The sequence below is a fragment of the Triticum urartu genome, chromosome 6A (assembly GCF_056163025.1).
Source record: "Triticum urartu cultivar PI428250 chromosome 6A, HENAU_Tu73, whole genome shotgun sequence".
In the NCBI taxonomy this organism is placed as follows: domain Eukaryota; kingdom Viridiplantae; phylum Streptophyta; class Magnoliopsida; order Poales; family Poaceae; genus Triticum; species Triticum urartu.
The window spans coordinates 144,061,357-144,067,721 of NC_141878.1; the positions used below are offsets into that span (position 1 = coordinate 144,061,357).

The window sequence follows — 6,365 nt, forward strand, 5'->3', positions numbered from 1 at the left end:
TAAATGCTAGTACAAAGCTCTCTGGCTCCCCGATCGGCCGCACGTGAGACGTGATGCGATGAGCAAAACAGATCGCTAAAAATATCTTGCCTCCGTTTTTCTCTCTTTCCTCGCCTTTGTCTCATGTCTCTCTTGCGTGTGGCTGTATCAACCACATCCGCCAATGCATTGTGTGGGGACTTGGTATTCTTTTATAGCTCAGAATGCGAGCAATACCAAGGAAGAGGGAGAAGTCTCGACACTTAGGATTCAACTGATCACTGGGCAGTCTGCTGAAAATCTTCAAATGGGTTTGACATTTCAGTTTCCTTGTGGGAGAGTGGACTGTTACCCCAAAGGACAACGAGTTCTTGGTACAATTTCCCAATAATGAGAAGTTGGAGATGCCAATAGGAGTGGATGAGTTCAAACTAAAAGGGACCAATTCTTACATTAAAGTTACCAGAGTTGTGTCAGATGAGATACCCGTGGGTAGAATGTGGTCTGTTTGGGCAATTGCAAGAGGAATCCCAAAAGAGATGAGACACTTCAAAGGGATTTGTGAGATTGGGGCCATGATAGGTGCTGTGGATAATGTTAATATGTAGTTATTGAATGACAAGGGGATTGTTAGGTTCTTGGTGGATGTTAGAACTCTTAGACCATTCCCTCTGGCTCTGGAGTACTACATTAAACCCCATCTGTACGGAGTAGTGATATCTATTCAAAGTGTGGTGGAGGCAGGGAATCTACGTGAGCCTGGAGAAGAAGGAGGCAATGCTAAAAGTGGACTTGAGGATTTCTCTCAGAAAGGAAGAGATGAGAGGGAAGGGAATGAAAAAAAAGAAGGCTGATGGACATGGGTGTTGGGAAACGTAGTAGAAAACAAAATTTTCGCACCTATGATCACCCAAGAACAATATGAAGATGCATAACGGGTTGTGATCAATGATCGTTACCGACTCCGAAGTGCAGCGGAAGTAGACGAGTTAGTGTAGATCGTACTTGAAGTCCCTCGAATGATGATGATGATCCCACGAATCGCCCTCGAACGATCCCTCAAATTGAAGACCGAAAGCACGGCCTCTCTACTTGGTTGCAAGCATACAGTCTTCACTATCCGACAACGCTTTGCCGTCCAGAGCTAATCGTCCCCGGAGAATTAGAGAGAGGAGATTAGAACCACACATGGCTTCTAATTATGAGGATTAGAGGTGGCTAGGGCTAGCTCTAATTAGTCAACTAGGACCAACAAGAACTAGAACTAGATCAATTAGAGGAGGCTCCAAAACTTGTCTTGTTCAATTGGGCACCAAACCTCCACTATATATAGGTTAGAGGGGGGAGGGAGGGAAACCCTCCTTGGGGCGCCTGCTACTTCTTTGAGCCTGCGTTGATTTTTCCCTTGAAGAGGAAAGGGTGATGCAGCACAGTAGAGATAAGTATTTCCCTCAGTTAAGAACCAAGGTATCAATCCAGTAGGATAAACGCGCAAGTCCCCAATAGATGCACCTGCACAAACAATCAAACACTTACACCCAACGCGATAAAGGGGTTGTCAATCCCTTCACGGTCACTTGCAAAGGTGAGATCTGATAGAGATACATAAAACTAAACAATTTTTTTTGGTTTTTTGGTTTATAGATCTGAAAATAAAAGATTGCAAAATAGTAGATTGGAAACTAATATGATGGAAAATAGACCCAGGGGCCATATGTTTCACTAGAGGCTTCTCTCTTGAAGGCAAATAATACGGTGGGTGAACAAATTACTGTCGAGCAATTGATAGAAAAACGCAAAGTTATGATGATATCCAAGACAATGATTATGCAATATAGGCATCATGCCCGTGTCAAGTAGACCTTTGGGGTAACAGTCCAGCATGCATCTACTACTATTACTCCACAGAAGTTATGATGATGTCCTCCCTGCATCTACTACTATTACTCCACACATCAATCGTTATCCAGCATGCATCTAGAGTATTAAGTTCATAAAGAACGGAGTAACGCCTTAGGTAAGATGACATGATGTAGAGGAATAAACTCAAGCAATATGATGAAAACCCCATCTTTTTTATCCTCGATGGCAACAATTCAATACGTGTCTCGCTACCCCTACTTTGTCACTGGGTGAAATCACGCAAGATTGAACCCAAAGCTAAGCACCTCTTCCATTGCAAGAAAAACCAATCTAGTTGGCCAAACCAAACCGATAATTTGAAGAGAAATACAAAGATATCAAATCATGCATATAAGAATTCAGAGAAGATTCAAATAATATTCATAGATAAGTTGACCATAAATCCACAATTCATCAGATCTCGACAAACACACCGCAAAAGAAGATTACATTGGATAGATCTCCAAGAATATCGAGGAGAACATGGTATTGAGAATCAAAGAGAGAGAAGAAGCCATCTAGCTACTAGCTATGGACCCGTAGGTCTGTGGTAAACTACTCACGCTACATCGGAAGGGCAATAGAGTTGATGTAGATGCCCTCTGTGATCGAATCCCCTTCCGCTAGGATGTCGGAAAAGGCCCCAAGATAGGTCTCACGGGAATAGAAGGTTGCGACGGTGGAAAAGTGTCTTTGTGGATGCTTCTGAGGGTTTTGGAATGTATGTGAATATATAGGACGAAGATCTAGGTCAGGGAGTCACCGAGGGGCCCACAAGGTAGGGGGCGTGCCCTCCACCCTTGCCGTCGCCTCGTGGCTCTTCTGACTTTCACTCCAAGTCCCCTGGGTGTCTTCTGGTCCAAGAAAAATCATCGTGAAGTTTTATTCCGTTTGGACTCCTTTAGTATTCCTTTTCTGCGAAGCTCAAAAACAAGGAAAAAACAGAAACCGACATTGGGCTCTAGGTTAACAGGTTAGTCCCAAAAATAATATAAAATAGCATATTAATGCATATAAAACATCCAAAACAGATAATATAATAGCATGGAACAATAAAAAATTATAGATACGTTGGAGACGTATCAGCGCCCAACTAAGGGGAGGAGGAGTAGGACTCCTCTCCTATTCCTATTCGCCCCCCACAAGGAAAGGGGGGCGCCTTCCCCCTTGGGCCCTTGCGGCCCAAGTTTCATTCCACCTCTTGGCCTTATTAGGCCCATTGATATTAAATTAAATATATATTTGTTCTAAACATTTTCAAAGCATTATATATATAATTTAACATCCTCGGAAACATTTTTCATTTATATATATTAATCGGTAATACCCGGTATTACCCGATATTCACCGAAACCCTTCCGATGACCCCGAAACGCTTCTGGAACCTCTCGAAACTATTCCAGATATTAATGAAACAGTTCCACAAATATATTCTCATCACTCTCGTCCTACTAACACTCAGCATATCACGATTATCTTAAGCTTGTGACCCCATAGGTTCGGTAACCATAGATGTGAACGAAACCCCTTCGCAATGACTGATAGCGGAACCGTGGACATCCATATTGGTCCCTATGATTACACGAATGATATTCGTTTGAGCCTTTGATTATCATGTGATGTTCCTTTTTCTTCGCAATACTTTACAAAACCCGGTGTGCATCGGTATCCTCTTGAGTCATCACCATGCTCACTATACCGTTGCTCCCGTTATCGGTTTTGTTCTTCTTTCTCGTTGACGTGTTCTGGCATCCCCGTGACGTAGTCATCTGTGTCTGGCCAGACGATGATGGATGCCTTCTCATAGAGAGGGCCCTAAGAATATCTCTCCATCGTCGGAGAAGCAAATCCCACTCTCGAGCTGTCCGGTCACTTGTCAAACTTTTCGGTGAGCTTGAAAGTTGTCGCTATGATCACCTTGTTACATATGACGTTTGAGCAACCCCAAAGCCCACCGTCTGGTAGGAAGTGACCGAGAAACTCTCATGGTCCAAGGAACTAAAACACATGCTAACACTCTGTGTTATATCAGATGATTTCAGACGATGTGATCACATAGTATAACAGACAAGTATTGGGTCGATTCAATATGATCGTTCTTCTAACGTCATACCCTCAATGTTGTTTTAGGACTATTGTTACACTTAACGACATCCTAAGATCCAGAAAACATGATCACCAACAACACATGAGCTGGTCTTAGAGGCGAGACCGGGAACCTATTGTTTCGTTTATCATTTCACACATGCATATGAATTTTCCACTGAATCGCATATTCCAGGATCATAGCAGTTCTAGCATGAAATATAAACTCTTAGCTATGAATATGGAAATATAATAATACAATATTATTGCCTCTAGGGCATATTTCCAACAAGGGGACCAAGTACTCAAAGAGCTTAGGATAAAAAAGTGCAAGATTCTTCAGGTACCTTTGCAATAGAGGACAGTGAGGTTAGGAGTGTGGAACAGGGCAATCAAATAGCTGTGAATGTTATATGTACTGCACAAAGGAAGATAAGACAAGTGGGTGCTCTTGAAAACCACCTGCAAAATGAGAAGATGGCGGAACAAAAAGATAAAGGGGGTGTGATTACCGAGGAAGAGAAGAAGGATAAGAACAATGATGTCGAGATATTGGGGGAAGATGATGAAGAGGAAGAGGAGTTATTTGATTATGGTTCTCGGGAGAGAGTGCACTTCTCACAGGAGGGGCAGGTGCTGGAATCTCAAGAATCCTTTGGCTCAAAAATGGAGAAAGCAAAAAAAGGGAAACTCAAGGTTGGAAAGAAAGGGAAAGATAAAACAACTTTAGTTGATATAAGAAGGTGTGGGAGACTTGCAGGGCAGGAAGACATGGACATGACTGAGCTGTCCATGAAGAGGGCAACTGCAAAGAATGATATATCAGGCAAAGCCAGTAAAACCTTGCAAACAACCTTAAATACTAATGATGGAGTGTTAGTTGACATCACTAATAAATTGGGTGTGGTGTGTGATGAGAAGAATAGTTTGAATTTGATAAAAACCATAAAACTTTAGAGTTGTCTAGGAAAAATGTTTTTGAGGCTTGAAAGCAAGATAAGAACTTGGTTCCTCCCATTCAAATTGACGAGGATGAAGACAATGATTATCTTTTGTCTAAGAGCGATGATGAGAGAACCCCTGGGGTATATATTAGCATGAGAAAAGCTAAGCTATTACACTCAGGTGGTAAAATCGTGAAGTTGTGCTTCCCTATTTTAAGGGTTGAGCTAGGTAAGAAGAGGGGTAGACCTCCAATAAATAAGGTTTCCCGATGGAAGGAATTTTTTGCAATTGCAGTGGTCTGCCTCCCTGACCTTGATAAACAAAGGTTCATAAGAGATTCTTTTTTTACTTTGGAGTTTAATTCATTGGTCTGACAAAGACAATGTTGCATGGTTTGAATTTATCCTGGATAAGAAAAATTTCCGGGGAGGGGGGATTTTAGTTGGGCACATCTTGACCCTATAGGCAGATCTGGAGGTATCTTGCTTGGGGTGGATGGTGACTTGCATGAATTGGTTAGTTCTGAGGTTGGAAAGCAATATGTGAGTATGCAGGTCAAGGAAAAAAAACCTTGATGGAATGGTAGCTGACAGTGTTTTATGGGCTAGCTCAGAAGGATGATAAGGACGAATTCCTTGATGAGTTTGTTGATGAATGTACTAGAAGTAAAGGTGCAGTGGTTATGGGTGGTGATTTTAATATCATCAGAAAACTAGTGAGAAGAACAAACCATGTATCTTACCCAGATGGATCCACACTTTCATTTCCATCATAGATATGTATGGTCTTCAGGAAGTGCAGATTAAGGGAGATTATATACATGGGTTAATAATCTGGATCCTCCCACATATGAGAAATTAGACAGGGTGTTGATTGCAGGAAATATGCCCTAGAGGCAATAATAAAGTTATTATTTATTTCCTTATATCATGATAAATGTTTATTATTCATGCTAGAATTGTATTAACTGGAAACATAATACATGTGTGAATACATAGACAAATAGAGTGTCACTAGTATGCCTCTACTTGACTAGCTCGTTGATCAAAGATGGTTATATTTCCTAACCATAGACATGAGTTGTCATTTGATAAACAGGACCACATCATTAGGAGAATGATGTGATTTACTTGACCCATTTCGTCAGCTTAGCACTTGATCGTTTTTAGTTTACTGCTATTGCTTTCTTCATGACTTATACATGTTCCTATGACTATGAGATTATGTAACTCCCGATTACTGGAGGAACACTTTGTGTGCTACCAAACGTCACAACGTAACTGGGTGATTATAAAGGTGCTCTACAGGTGTCTCCGATGGTACTTGTTGAGTTGACATAGATCAAGATTAGGATTTGTCACTCCGATTGTCGGAGAGGTATCTCTGGGCCCACTCGGTAATGCACATCACTATAAGCCTTGCAAGCATTGTATCTAATGAGTTAGTTGCGGTAT

General features: G+C 41.5%; 1 pseudogene; it reads left to right on the forward strand.

Moving 5' to 3' along the window:
• The first annotated feature begins 66 nt into the window (after positions 1 to 66).
• LOC147964508 (uncharacterized) lies at positions 67 to 4,923 on the forward strand (annotated as a pseudogene).
• The last annotated feature ends 1,442 nt before the right edge of the window (positions 4,924 to 6,365 follow it).